This window comes from Hyla sarda, chromosome 5, assembly GCF_029499605.1.
Source record: "Hyla sarda isolate aHylSar1 chromosome 5, aHylSar1.hap1, whole genome shotgun sequence".
NCBI classification, from domain to species: Eukaryota; Metazoa; Chordata; class Amphibia; order Anura; family Hylidae; genus Hyla; species Hyla sarda.
The window spans coordinates 85,942,367-85,958,622 of NC_079193.1; positions in this window are offsets into that span (position 1 = coordinate 85,942,367).

Here is a 16,256-nt window from a genome sequence, read left to right on the forward strand (position 1 = left end):
ACTCAGACATAGCAAGAGTCTCTGGGGCAGAGAGAGGATAAATTCTGCCCCGGGGTGGAGTAGTGCCCGGGAGGAGGTCAATAGGACAGTCATAAGGCCTGTGAGGAGGTAGAGTCTCAGCTTGTTTTTTGCAAAAAACATCCGCAAAGTCCATATAGGCCTTAGGGAGACCGGTTACAGGGGGAACCACAGGGTCACGGCAAGGAGAACTGGAAACCGGTTTAAGGCAGTCCTTGAAACAAGAGGGACCCCAACTCTTGATCTCCCCAGTGGACCAATCCAGGGTTGGGGAATGGTGTTGAAGCCAGGGTAGTCCAAGGAGAATTTCGGAAGTGCAATTGGGGAGGACCAAAAACTCAATTTTCTCGTGATGAGGTCCGATGCACATTAGGAGGGGCTCCGTGCGGAAACGTATGGTACAGTCCAATCTTTCATTGTTAACACAATTGATGTAGAGGGGTCTGGCGAGACTGGTCACCGGGATGTTGAACCTGTTGATGAGAGAGGCCAAAATAAAATTCCCTGCAGATCCGGAATCCAAGAAGGCCATAGTAGAGAAGGAGAAGGTAGAGGCAGATATCCGCACAGGCACAGTAAGACGTGGAGAAGCAGAGTTGACATCAAGGACTGTCTCACCTTTGTGCGGAGTCAGCGTACGTCTTTCCAGGCGGGGAGGACGGATAGGACAATCCTTCAGGAAGTGTTCGGTACCGGCACAGTACAGGCAGAGATTCTCCATGCGGCGTCGTGTCCTCTCTTGAGGTGTCAGGCGAGACCGGTCGACCTGCATAGCCTCCACGGCGGGAGGCACAGGAACGGATTGCAGGGGACCAGAGGAGAGAGGAGCCGGGGAGAAAAAACGCCTCGTGCGAACAAAGTCCATATCCTGGCGGAGCTCCTGACGCCTTTCGGAAAACGCATGTCAATGCGAGTGGCTAGATGAATGAGTTCATGTAGGTTAGCAGGGATTTCTCGTGCGGCCAGAACATCTTTAATGTTGCTGGATAGGCCTTTTTTAAAGGTCGCGCAGAGGGCCTCATTATTCCAGGATAGTTCAGAAGCAAGAGTACGGAATTGTACGGCGTACTCGCCAACGGAAGAATTACCCTGGACCAGGTTCAACAGGGCAGTCTCAGCAGAAGAGGCTCGGGCAGGTTCCTCAAAGACACTTCGAATTTCCGAGAAGAAGGAGTGTACAGAGGCAGTGACGGGGTCATTGCGGTCCCAGAGCGGTGTGGCCCATGACAGAGCTTTTCCAGACAGAAGGCTGACTACGAAAGCCACCTTAGACCTTTCAGTAGGAAACTGGTCCGACATCATCTCCAAGTGCAGGGAACATTGAGAAAGAAAGCCACGGCAAAATTTAGAGTCCCCATCAAATTTATCCGGCAAGGATAGTCGTAGGCCTGAAGCGGCCACTCGCTGCGGAGGAGGTGCAGGAGCTGGCGGAGGAGATGATTGCTGAAGCTGTGGTAGTAGCTGCTGTAGCATCACGGTCAGTTGAGACAGCTGGTGGCCTTGTTGCGCTATCTGTTGTGACTGCTGGGCGACCACCGTGGTGAGGTCGGCGACAACTGGCAGAGGAACTTCAGCGGGATCCATGGCCGGATCTACTGTCACGATGCCGGCTGGCAGGAGGTGGATCCTCTGTGCCAGAGAGGGATTGGCGTGGACCGTGCTAGTGGACCGGTTCTAAGTCACTACTGGTTTTCACCAGAGCCCGCCGCAAAGCGGGATGGTCTTGCTGCGGCGGTAGTGACCAGGTCGTATCCACTAGCAACGGCTCAACCTCTCTGACTGCTGAAGATAGGCGCGGTACAAGGGAGTAGACAGAAGCAAGGTCGGACGTAGCAGAAGGTCGGGGCAGGCAGCAAGGATCGTAGTCAGGGGCAACGGCAGGAGGTCTGGAACACAGGCTAGGAACACACAAGGAAACGCTTTCACTGACACAATGGCAACAAGATCCGGCGAGGGAGTGCAGGGGAAGTGAGGTATACATAGGGAGTGCACAGGTGAACACACTGATTAGAACCACTTGCGCCAATCAGCGGCGCAGTGGCCCTTTAAATCGCAGAGACCCGGCGCGCGCGCGCCCTAGGGAGCGGGGCCGCGCGCGCCGGGACAGGACCGACGGAGAGCGAGTCAGGTACGGGAGCCGGGGTGCGCATCGCGAGCGGGCGCCACCCGCATCGCGAATCGCATCCCGGCTGGAGGCGGTATCGCAGCGCACCGGGTCAGTGGATCTGACCGGAGCGCTGCAGTAGCGAGAGTGTAGCGAGCGCTCGGCGTAACAGCCACATCCCATACTGGGACATCACAACTTAAATGAAGTCGCCCTCGACATGCAGTCCTGGAAAGTGGAGGAGCGGAATGACCACGGGCTGCATGCAGTCCTGGGGCATTACACTTAACGTCGATATCCAGGCTGTAGAGAAGACAATGATGAAAAGAGTCCTTGTATAAATGTCCATACATGCTGTGAAGACTTATGAAAACTTAGTAACTTTAGGACTACTGGAGAATAAGGCTATATGCCTATAGGAACATACTTATGACTATTTTAGGAACATGACTTAACATATCACTTGACTATGACTATAAATATGACAACAACTTTTATACATATGACTACGACTTTAGACACAAAATAGTGGCAGATTGGGTTGCCTGAGGCTTACTTCCGAATGCCTTGGCTACTGGGGTCCCTTGGCATATCACACTTCTCCCCAGAACACTATAAAAGTAAATTAGATTAGACTTTACTAGATAACACTTGTTACCTTTACTTTAGATACGTGCGTAGCAGGTTACAGGAACACCTTCTGGCCAGGAAAGTATCCTGAGCACATGGACACAACAGAAAATACATTAGACATATGACAATTGATAGAGATTATTGTGGACTGTTTTATGGTGAGTGCTACAGCCCTAGTGAAATGACGGGTATGTATACATGAATATATATATATATATTTATATATATATATATATATGTACTCAGTATGTGTGATACTAACGGTTACTTGATACTTAAAATCTTTGTATCTTGCTGGCAGTTGGCCCTGTGTAAACCTTTGGGACCTACGCGGCACCACTTCTTGTGAACCAGGAACACTTCCCTCTTCAAGAGCTCTTGTCATGACTGGAGTTGTAGGGGATTCTTGGTGATCAAATTTCAGAGTTGGAGCTGGTTCTGGACTATCAGGACTCGGGCAGGGTAGCAGAGACACTGGAGACCAGGAAACCGGGGTGTAAACTGGTGCCAATGGTGACAGAACTGGAGCTGGTGAGGTGACTAGGGTTGGTTGGACCGGCCCCTGGGATGGCATGACACAGAAGACTGCAGGTTGGCTGGGAAAGAACATGGGGACATCCATGGATGGGTGGATCCCCTCTCCTGGCATGTACTCCCTCACAGGTCTGACAGCTGGTGTAGGTTCAGGAGGTTCAGGCAGGTCTTCCTTGAGACATAACTTTATCTGGTTATGGTGGACGACTTGCAGCTCATAACCAGCTTTCTGGATCTCGTACACATCAGAGTCTGGGTAGGGTATGGCTGTTATTGTTTATGGCTCCATTTCCCAGATGGAGTCCAGCTTGTGAGACCTCGTAAATTTCCGCAGCCAGACCTTGCCACCTAACTGAAGGGGTTTGGCTGAGGCATGACGGTTATAGTCTTGATGTTTCTTTTGCTGAGCCTCGTCCATCTTTCTGTTGACAGTCTCTTTTGCTTCCTGGATTCTTCTTTGATGGTCAGAGACCCACTTCACAGAAGCTTGCGGAGAGATATTGAAGGAAGCTTGAAGTCCAAACGTTCGGTCCTTCGGCAGCTGCCCATGCCACCCCATCATCAGGTAGAGAGGGATATATCCTGTGGAATAATGGACCATTTTGTTATAAATTTCCAGCAACTCGGGAAACAATCAAGGCCACTCTTCTTGTTTTGACACAGATGCTGACTCGCAGCATGTGGATAAAAACTTGATTGATGTGCTCAGAGAGTCCGTTCCCTTGAGGGTGGTAGGCAGTAGTCCGGAGTTCTTACAGGCGTGGAACTGACAAAGCTCCTGGAAGATTTGAGCCTTGAAGGCCGTTCCTCGGTCCGTCAAGACAGACTCCGGGCGGCCAAGGGTTTGCACCCAATTGGAATGGAACATCTGAGCAGCTGTCATGGCTGTAAGGTCTTTGACGGACACTACAACAACCCACTTAGAGTAGTGATCCGCCATGGTGAGAGCATATGTGTTCCTGGACCGGGTAGGAGACAACTTGACATGGTCTAGCGCGACCAACTGGTTAGTCGGATGGAATGGAGGGATGCTCTTGCGTCTTTGCGCACTTTCTTGGTGACGTTGCAGACTGCACACTCGCTGCACCATTTCTCGATGTCGCTCTGCATCCCAGTCCAGTAGACCTTTCGTCTGACAGTAGCCTCGGTCTTGTGGACTCCGAAGTGTCCCGATTGATCATGGTATGCGTTGAGGACCATCGCCGCGTTTCTTCGGGGAACCAGAATCTCATTAAATCGATCACCAGAGACCGGATCCAAAGAATTCTGGTAAAACAGTCCCTTGTGCATGAATAGTCGCTTCCTCTGTCACCACAGATGCTTCAACTCGTAATCACACTGGGCCCAGCGTAGATGGGTTGGAACCTTTTTCATCAGAAGGTAGTCCAACAGATCCCCCATGACTCGACTTTTGTCTTGTAGAGTCTTCCAGGTATATAGGTCTTCTTGGACCCTCTCGGACCTGGGTTCACCGTTCTCTAGGGTGGTCACAACATTCTGACTCACGAACTTCTGGTAAAATGGGGGCATCTCCACATCTCCCCACTCATCTTCCACAGGTGGTTCTTCACCGGGGGTCATCCGAAACAGTGCATCAGCATTGGCATTTGACTTTCTGCTTCTGTACTTGATGTTGAAATTGTAGTAGGCCAATCTGGAGGCCCAACACTGCTCGATGGCACCCAATTTGGCAGTATTCAGATGGGCCAATGGGATTTTATCCAAGTAGATGATGAATGGTGTGGCAGCCAAATAGTCCTTAAACCTTTCAGTCACAGCACATACAAGGGCGAGGAGTTCCAGCTTGAAGGAGCTATAGTTTTTATCATTCTTCTCTGCTCCTTGCAGGTTACGACTGGCATAGGCTATCACTCGCTCTTACCCTTCTTGGACTTGGGACAGGACAGCTCCCGTACCTTCAAAGCTAGCATCAGTATACAACTGCAACAGCTGACTGTAATCTCGATACACCAGGATGGGTGGTTCTGTCAACAGGTGTTTAAGAGCTCGGAATGCTGTCTCTTGCTCTTCGGCCCATTCAACAGGTAGTCTTCCACTGTAGTTCTCCTTTTCAGTACCTCTGAGGAGAGCTGTGAGGGGTTCTGCAATCTGAGCGAAGTGGGGAATGAAGTGGTGGTAGTAGCCGGCAAATCCCAGGAAGCTCCTGACATCTTTCACCGTGCACGGGGTAGGCCAGTTATTGACAATCTCAACCTTAGGCTGGACTGCCTCAATGCTGAAAACATGACCTAGGTAGTGTACTTGAGGTTTAAGCAGATGACACTTTGAGCGGTTTAATCTTCAGCCCATGCTTGATCAGGACTTGGAAGATGTCTGACAGACGATTGAGGTGCTGCTGGTAGGACTTTAAATGCACAATAGCATCGTCCAGGTACAATAGGACACTTTGAAAATTCTGATGGCCTTGTCACTACTCCATCAGATGCTGGAATGTAGCAGGGGCATTACATAGCCCAAACCTCATACTCTTAAACTCAAACAGTCCCATGGGTGTCACTAAGGCAGTTTTCTCTCGGTCCACCATGGCCATAGGCACTTGCCAGAATCAGCTGGTTAAGTCCAGAGTGATGAAGTAAACAGCCGACCCGATGACGGTAAGTAGTGTTGCTCGCGAATATTCGCAATACGAATTTTATTCGCGAATATCGCATATTCGCATATTCGCGAATATTCGCGAATATAGCACTATATATTCGTAATTACGAATATTCGTTTATTTTTTTATTTTTTTCACAGTACACATAACAGTGATCATCCCTCTCTGCTTCCAGCTTGTGTGGTGTAAAGACTGGTGTGCGAATTTTCGCATATGCAAATTTTTCGCATACGCAAATATTTACATATGCGAAAATAAATGCGAATATTCGCAAATATATGACGAATATTCGTCCATATATTTGCGAATATTCGCGAATTCGAATATGGCCTATGCCGCTCAACACTAACGGTAAGTGACTCTTCAATTCTGGATAGAAGATAAACATCTTTGTGGGTGACATTGTCGGCCAGCATCTTCTTAACACTCTGATACATGCCTGGCGTCTTTCTTTAATAGGTTGGCTGTCGCCGGTGAGAATTCTGTGTTGGATCATGGACGTATGCCCAAAGTCCGGGCGGTGTTTACTGAAAACCTCGTGGTACTTTCTGGCAATGTTGACGACTCCCTTTATTTGATCCCTTGGGGTAGTCTCATTTCCCACTTGGAGTTGTGCCCACCAGGGCTCAGGAGTACTCGCAACGCATCCTTCCGCTACTTGGGCCACACACTGTCGGGCCACCTTGTGTTCTGTTAGGGTATCCCTTGACTCTAGAAGATACAGCTGGACGAATGGGGTGTATTTAGGCAAAATAGCAGCAACAGCCTACAGATTGACTAACCGGACAGGGACTTTCCTGTTGGTAACTGTGACAAGGCTTCTCGCAGCTCATACATGGGGATGATCTTCCAGCTGCTTAGGCTCTAGCAAGGCTTGAGAATCCTTGTTCCTTACTCCAGGACATGCACGGCATAAGATGATGGTCTCTGTATTGGGTTGTAGTGTCACCGACCTGATATCTTGGACTCGTACTCTGCAGATTTCACCTTGTTGGTTGGCAAACTTCTGCTCAGCCTGTAGAATTTTCAAGTGGTGCGGCACAGCCTGCTGGCCTGAGGGGGACATGTAGGGGAGAGAGGCATGTAAAGAATCTACTATCTCAGCAAATAGTAAATGTTTATCCCCAATATAAACTCAACAGACCCCTTATCTGACACATTAGTTACAATCACTCCCTGCCCTCTAAGTATGTGCTCTCCCAACTGAATGATTGGCTCGCAATATCCATGTCTGGGTATTGGTTGCCCGTTACCTGCCACTACTCTCAGGTCAACATCATCAGGCTCAAATAATACAGGAGCATCTCAATACTTATAGAAAACATTTTAGGTATAGTAGACAATTGTGACCCTGTATCTATCAACACCTCCTACTGTACACCTTCCACAATAATCTTTACATAGGGGCAAGAGGCGACATAAAGTGATAGTACTGATTTAGGGCTTTCGGGAGTTGTGACTGCTGGCTGTATTCCTGGGGACCGGTCCTTGACCCCAGAGGGAATTCCGTTCAAATCCCAGCAGTGCATTGTCCAGTGTCCAGACTTGTTACAGTGGGTACAGAAGGGTCAATTACTCCCAGAATATCTAGCGGGTGAAAGAGCACAGTAACTGGGATTACATGGGGCAGGAGAAGAGGGGATTTCTCTAGGCAAGGATTGTTCATGGGAAAGGGGAGCAGGCTGGGTGGCAAGCTCCTGGATAACCTTAGATAACCTTAGGAACAGCAGAGCTTGGGGGGTCACCTGGTCACTGGAGCCCTCTGGGTCACAATAATGTGGTACAAACACATAAAGCAATACTACAATTTTAATGTACAACTTATATAGACAATGGGGTTTGCTGCCGGAGAGCCCTGGGGACATGCAGGGACTCTGCCTGATAGGGCAGAATGAGAGTACAGGGCCACATCCTGTACTGGGGCATTACAAAATGACAACACTAGGTATGGCAAGTTTCTATGGAATCATGTATTGCTGTCCAAGGAAATAAACAGATTGACTACAATTACCATAGGAAGGTGTGGTGAAGAAAAGGAAAAGTATTTTAAGAAAATAATACTATGCCAACTGATAAGCATGGGAGTTCTGCTATGCTCCGATGTTTTGTACATGTGCATGTTTTATGTATTTTTAATGGTGTGGTGGCCCAGTACAGGAGTTGCACCCCTGTACCCTTGCTGCCCTGTCAGGCAGCCTCCATACAGTGCCCCCCCTGCACCTGTTCCATTGTCTATTCATTTATATGCCTGTTATATAATGTATTATACCTAAAATGTGTTATGCCTTTAAGACCAGTTGTCATGTGGTTAACCTGTTGTCATGTGACCTAAGGGTGACCTATGGGACCCCTCCTAGTCTCCCCCATATAAGCCCTAGGTGGCGCTAGCTTATGCTTGTATGCTGAGTTGCAGTGAGGTCAAGTCCTAGGTGTGTTTCTGGAGTCCAGAGGAGGCCTAAAGTCAGTCAAGCAGCCACGGATTCTCAAGTCCATTGCTCCACAGGTCAAGTCAAAGCCTGGCAAGCTAAAGAAGGGATGAAGTCAGTCATAGTCAGTCATAGTCAAGTCAGTCCAAGTCCTTCTGTCTCAAATCAGCGTGGCCTGCATCCAAATTGCATTCAAGTCCACCATAAGTCCCAGCAAGCCCTAAGGAATCAGAAGTCATTGGTCACCTCTATGAGCCTAGCGAGCTGTATAGAATGTTACACTTGTCTGAGTCAGTAAAGCTACCGTTGTTCCGTAACTTGGCGTCGGAGTCATTATTTGCCCCAGTGCCTAGCCAAGGATCCAGCGGTATTCCTTCGGGTGGGGTAGAGGATAAACAACGCCCTGGCGTCACGAACACAAGGGGTTGATGCCATCTGCCCCTAGGGTAATTCCATCTGCCCTGCATCACACCCTGACCAAAATGGTTAATTATAGCCCTTTTATTTAGCTACTTTAAAGTGGCCAAAACAGGTATTTGAGTATTTGGGTAATGGGGATTTCAAAGAGACCATAGCCTATGCATTCTGGTACCCCTAGACCAGTGATGGCGAACCTATGGCAGGCACGCGGCCGTAGTTCGCCAGGCGGGGGAAACCGGGACATCCTTGTGTCCCGAAAGATCTTTTCGGGTCACAAGGATGTCCGGTGACCTCTCTGCGGCCCCGCGTTAACTTTAAAAACGCCGGGGATGTCGGGAGGTAGCACACACAGTGACATCACTGAAGTCCCGTGCGTGTGCCCATAGGAACAGAGGAGTAGAACATCGAGGAGGAGGACACGCAGGCATGGTAAGTTACCTGCACGTCATCTTCAGTGCTCCGACCACCGCTCCTTCAGTCCCGGGACCTACTGCTACAGTAGATCGTGACCCCTGACCGCAGGAGCGGGGGACGGAGCACTGTGAGGCTTTGCTTTCTCCACAGGAGGAACGCTGTCCCTGTTACATTAGTCCTGCAGGACCGACCTCTCTGTTCTTAACCTCCCTCCGTTTCCTTCCCCGGCCCGGACTGCTAGATGCTGGAGGTGTAGGACCTGTAATGATGTCACCATCACATGTTGGGGGCGGAGCTTAGCTGTGGAGGAGAGGAAAGATCATGGCTGAAGAACCTGTGTGATGCTGTGGAGGATGCGGGGCTGAGGTGGAGGAGAGGTCACATGTCACCCCAGTAAGGTAATTACATGGAAGGAAGTTTGTTGCAGTGTGTCACCACAGCAGTAAGGAGATTACATGAGCAGGAGGTTTGTTACAGTGTGTCACCCCAGTAATAAGGAGCTTACATGAGCAGGAGGTTTGTTACAGTGTGTCACCCCAGTAGTAAGGAGATTACATGAGCAGGAGGTTTGTTACAGTGTGTCACCCCAGTAGTAAGGAGATTACATGAGAAGGAGGTTTGTTACAGTGTGTCACCCCAGTAGTAAGGAGATTACATGAGAAAGAGGTTTGTTACAGTGTGTCACCCCAGTAGTAAGGAGATTACATGAGAAGGAGGTTAGTTACAGTGTGTCACCCCAGTAGTAAGGAGATTACATGAGCAGGAGGTTTGTTACAGTGTGTCACCCTAGTAATAAGGAGATTACATGAGGAGGAGGTTTGTTACAGTGTTTCACCCCAGTAGTAAGGAGATAGCATGAGGAGGAGTATTGTTACAGTGTGTCACCCCAGTAGTAAGGAGATTACATGAAGAGGAGGTTTGTTACAGTGTGTCACCCCAGTAGTAAGGAGATTACATGAGGAGGGGGTTTGTTGCAGTGTGTCACCCCAGTAGTAAGGAGATTACATGAGGAGGGGGGTTGTTACAGTGTGTCACCCCAGTAGTAAGGAGATTACATGAGGAAGAGGTTTGTTACAGTGTGTCACCCCAGTAGTAAGGAGATTACATGAGGAGGGGGTTTGTTACAGTGTGTCACCCCAGTAGTAAGGAGATTACATGAGGAGAAGATTTGTTACAGTGTGTCACCCCAGTAGTAAGATAATTACATGAGGAGGAGGTTTGTTACAGTGTGTCACCCCAGTAGTAAGGTGATTACATGAGGAGGAGATTTGTTACAGTGTGTTACCCCAGTAGTAAGGTGTTTACATGAGGAGGAGGTTTGTTACAGTGTGTCACCCCAGTAGTAAGGTGATTACATGAGGAGGAGATTTGTTACAGTGTGTCACCCCAGTAGTAAGGAGATTACATGAGGAGGAGGTTGTTTACAGTGTGTCACCCCAGTAGTAGGGTGATTACATGAGGAGGAGGTTTGTTACAGTGTGTCACTCCAGCAGTAAGGAGATTACATGAGGATGAGGTTTGTTACAGTGTGTCACCTCAGTAGTAAGGAGATTACATGAGGAGGAGGTTTGTTACAGTGTGTAACCCCAGTAGTAAGGAGATTACACAAGGAGGAGGTTTGTTACAGTGTGTAACCCCAGTAGTAAGGAGATTACATGAGGATGAGGTTTGTTACAGTGTGTCACCTCAGTAGTAAGGAGATTACATGAGGAGGAGGTTTGTTACAGTGTGTAACCCCAGTAGTAAGAAGATTACACAAGGAGGAGGTTTGTTACAGTGTGTCACCCCAGTAGTAAGGTAATTACATGAGGAGGAGGTTTGTTACAGTGTGTCACCCTAGTAGTAAGGTAATTACATGAGTAGTTTTATTACAGTGTGTCACCCCAGTAGTAAGGAGATGACATGAGAAGGAGGTTTGTTACAGTGTGTCACCCCAGTAGTAAAGTGACTACATGAGGAGGAGGCTTGTTACAGTGTGTCCCCCCCCCCCCCCAGTAGTAAGGAGATTACATGAGAAGGAGGTTTGTTACAGTGTGTCACCCCAGTAGTAAGGTGATTACATGAGGAAGAGGTTTGTTACAGTGTGTCACCCCTGTAGTAAGGAGATTAGATGAGGAGGAGGTTTGTTACAGTGTGTCACCCCAGTAGTAAGGAGATTAGATGAGGAGGAGGTTTGTTACAGTGTGTCACCCCAGTAGTAAGGAGATTACATGAGGAAGTTTGTTACAGTGTGTCACCCCTGTTCTAAAAAGATTACATGAGGACTTTTTTTTACATTGTGTTATCATGATGATTGGGACATAAGGATGTTTTTGTTACAGTGTATTATCAGAATGATAACCCCTTCAGAACATTGGGGGAGATATATAAAGACCTCTGCAGAGGAAAAGTGGAGCAGTTGCATAGCAACCAATCAGATCCCTGCTTTCATTTTTCAGAGGCCTTTAAAAAAAATAAAGAAGCAATCTGATTGGTTGCTATGGGCAACTGGTCAACTTATCCTCTGCACAGGTTTTAATAAATCTCTCCCATTGGATGTAAATATACATCTTGGTGCCCTGGTACTTAAAGGGGTACTCCGCCCCTAGACATCTTATCCTCTATCCAAAGGATATGGGATAAGATGTCTGATCGCGGGGGTCCCGCCGCTGGGGACCCCCGTGATCTCGGCTGTGGCACCCCGCTGTCATCACTACACAGCAAACTCGCTCTGTGCGTAATGACTGGCGATACAGGGCCAGAGTATCATGACTTCACGGCTTTGTTCCTTGTGATGTCACGGCCCGTCCCCTTAATGCAAGTCTATGGGAGGGGGCGTGACAGCGGAAGTCCATATAAAGAACGATGAATGTGGAATCAAGGAAACAAGACTGCACTCACCAAAGGCAACGTAAGCTCCGTTACCTTTGGTGAGTGCAGTCTTGCTTCCTTGATTCCACATTCTCTGCTAACATCTCTGCTTGTCTCAGGAACTGCACAGAGTAGAATAGGTTTGCTATGGGGATTTGCATCTACTCTGGACAGTTCCTGAGACAGGTGTCATCAGAGAACACTTAGACAGAAAAGAACAACTCAACTTCAACAGCTCATAAGTACTGAAAGGATTAAAAAATTTTAATAGAAGCGATTTTCAAATCTGTTTAACAAAAACAATATTGCCAAACAATAGGCAGCACACAGGAACAGATGTATAGGTTAACTTGAGATGGCAAATTATGAAGAAATACTATTTATCTCACCAGAAGGGTGGGTGCCGAATACCAGAGAAAGATGGAGAAGTAACGGTGTCTACTAAAGTCTAAACAGCAGGTGGTAAACATGACATAACAGCAGGTGGTGAACATAGATATAACCAACACAACTAAAACTAGTATTCCCTTGAACAATACAGATGTTACAGTTAAATGGCTGACCTTCCTAAGCCATACATAATCTAAGCCCAGGACCTCAGTCTACTGGGCAATACGTGTGCTACCAAACTGTTTTTGCTTTGGGACACACTCTCTATATTTTCCCCTTTTATCCTGAGCCAGGAGAAACAGTATGGTGCAGGAGGGATGAGGCAGAATTGGAAACCAGGAAACAGACAAGGGTCAGGATACACAAAATAACAGAATCAGAATACCACAATTTTGTTCTTGACACTTAGGTACTGCAATATTGCTCAGGCACATGATGCTTAGTGAAAGAGTCTTAGATAGATCCAGTCCTTCTCCACAAGGAGCTTTCTTCTGTTTCTTTGTTAGGGGAGAATCTATGTTACGGTAAACACTTTAGTGTCAAAAAAGACCAAAAGTAAAATAAAATAAACAAACTTTAGAAGCACAGAGGCCCCTTATTAAGCAGTAGAAAGCTATGTTTGACTGATTCTGGTCATTGCCACCATGTCACTACATTAAGAGAGAAGGAGAACAAGGCAAAGGTTATTTGGCCTTTCTGTGCTACTTGAGAATGTGGAAGAGCAAAAAACTTCCAGGTTTTTATTTGGTAAAATTTGAGATTACCTGATGCACAGCCAATCTTTAGGCCTGGTTCAGTCCGAATCGAAGAGTTGATGATCTTAGACAGACATGTTTCTTATGCTGCTTAATAGTATGGAATCTATTCATCTGGACATACTTTACCACAAACTCCCTTTAAGATGGTTACCACAACATACTTTGTGCAGCAGGGAAGTGTCTGTTTACCGTTCTATACTAATTAGAAGAAGCCGCCAGCTGCCTTGAGCAGCGCCCTCCATCACCCGCTAACTACTGCAGATCAAGCAGAATCCTTGTTAGTGATCATTTCAATTTAAGTGTAATGTCAAACATGATATTCAGTCTGGTCAATTTTTTTTATCAGTTGAATCAACATTTGTGAAAGGTCAAGCAACAATAGTGGCAATTAGCCATGCATATCATTTACATCTCACTCTCCATAGCCAGATGAATATGTCTACCTCGTGGGTCCTCCAGCTAGTCAACTATGTGAGATAAAGATGTGGAGTCATAGAACATTTTGTTACAGTACCTAGTACAGGCTTGACATAGAAAAAACGTTAAATCTGGTAATGTTTATCTTGTGTTATACTGTCAGTGTATCAATGTCCATTGCTTCAAGTCTGTTTTATATGCTTCTGTTTGTGATTTGGCAATGTCAGAAAAGGTTTGGGAGTAGGTATACAGAACACGCTGAGCTTAGAAAAGAGCAAGTCTGTGCAGTCTGTCTCTATGTAAACATCTAAAGCTTACAATAAACATCATAGCCAGGAAATGTATGTGTTTCCTTCTAAATTATATATGCAAAACAGATTAAATGCACGTAAAAACAATCCATTATAAGGAATAGATTATTTTAATGCCATAACATCTTTTGGTTGTATATTTTTATATACCACACACTGGTAGGCTTTTCTATCTTTCAGGAATTTCTATGTAAAAGTGGTCAAACATATGTGGATAGAGTTGACTTGGCCACCAGAGGATTCTCTGGTACCTAGCTAGGTCCTACAGAATAGATGGAATTTATGATTATGTTTATGCCAGGATTTGTCATTAAAAAATACTAGAATTCATGCTAGTAGCTGAAATGAATTATTGCATAAAAACTAAAGAAGTTTGTAGCTAGCGTTAATTTCTATGTAGCAGCTTCAGTGGCGGATTCATTAAGAGGTGTACGCTTATTAAGGAATCTGCCAAATTCAACAGCACCAGGAGTTTGCTAAATACTGAAACATTATTGTGGTGACGCGGTACAGAACATACTACTCTGCCTGCCCTGTCAGGTAAATGTTGCCTCAGATGTCTGTTTTGGCCCACAGCTTCTGGTGACTTGTTATTTAATTTTGTATTTATTGTTCTATGTTTTTTGCCAATGTATAAAGTGTAATGTGCCTTTAAGAGAAAGGTTGCAGAGGTCTCGTGTGATCACTGTGGCCAATTAGAGTCTTAGGCCCTAAGCCCCCTGGTCTGCCAAGACAGGGAAGAGCTACTCTTGGCAGACATTTTAAAGACATTTTGTTTTATTTACTGGATTCTGCAACTAAGGTCCATATCGTCTTGAAATGCATCACACCGGGAATCACTAAATTGTCTATTTATATATGGATTAATAAAAAAATTAACATTTACCCAACTGCTTATGTGAGACAATTTTAGCTAGATACACCTTCCCTCTAATCTAGCATTTCCACGTTTACACCCCTTATATATTGTGTTCAGTATTCATTTTTAAAAACAATAAAATAGCAATATAAAAGAAAAAAGAAAACAAATATTAAAACTCCAATATTCTTGCAAGATGCATCACTTTTCATTGGAGTTTTCTTTATATTACATCTCACAGCTGGTGGCACTGTTGAATTGGTGCCTATGGATAACAATTATGGAGTGCTGGTAAAAAATGGTACTGCAGGTGGCTGTAAATTGCAATAGGATGTCAGTGAATAATGACTTAAAAATAATGGGTTGTCTGTTTGCACTGCCATCTTTATAATACTAAATCAATAGCCAGTAGCAGGTGGCAATACTGATGGGTGACTTATATATTTGTTGGATGTCACTTAGTACCATCTGGCATACATAGACTTTACAGTTAAACAGTGTATATCATGCAGTATATTTTGTTACTGTATTCCTCTCTATAGGACTGTGCAGTATTCTGTAATATCCCATTCAGCAAATGCAATATAATAAACACAAACTCTGACATATACTGACCAAACAGAAGCAAAAATGTTACTGTTTTGGTCTCTGTTGGGTAATAGGGGTCTATGGTTATGTTTACCATATATGCTGTGAGCTTTGCCGGTGTATAGGGTAAACAGACACTGACAACTTCTAACATGTCCATAACCATAATGTGCCATTTATAATAATATGTTCTAGAAGGGACTACCTTCAGGCTCTGGGCCCAGGTATCAGTCATGTAGCTTTGCCCCTGCATTATCAGTGGGGAACATTTGGTTCACCTATTACTACCTGTAGCCAAACCTTAAAACAAAAAAATGGTCTAGGGGCAACTTTAGAGCAGTATCTCTTGGTGAAGCTAAACCTAACCTTAAAGGGTTACTCCGCCCCTAGACATCTTATCTCCTATCCAAAGGATAGGGGATAAGATGTCTGAGCATGGGGGTCCCTCCGCTGGGCACCACCGCGATCTCCATGCTGCACCGGGTGTTGATTTAGAGCGTTTGGTGAATCACCGGAGGCTCATGACGTCACGTCCGCGCCCCACTCGGGACATCATGGCCACGCCCCCTCAATTCAAGTCTATAGTATCCCCCGTTTGGATAGGGGATAAGATGTCTAGGGGCAGGGTACCCCTTAAAGCTACGGATTAATAACCAATGTCATTTAATGATTGCATATGGAAGCTATCCCAACAAAGACAATCCAAACAAGCAATTCAATATATTTTTGAAACATTTCGTACTTACAATGTAAGTGTAGCTTAACTTTACCACTATGCTGTTTCCGAAACTCTGTAACAGCTTTCTAATATTTTATAAAACTAAGAAAAGGCACGGAATGCAATCTATTTTGTTGTTCAAACCAAATATTTTCTAAACACAATGCTTCAGCATCCTGATATTGGCTGAAATGTTTTA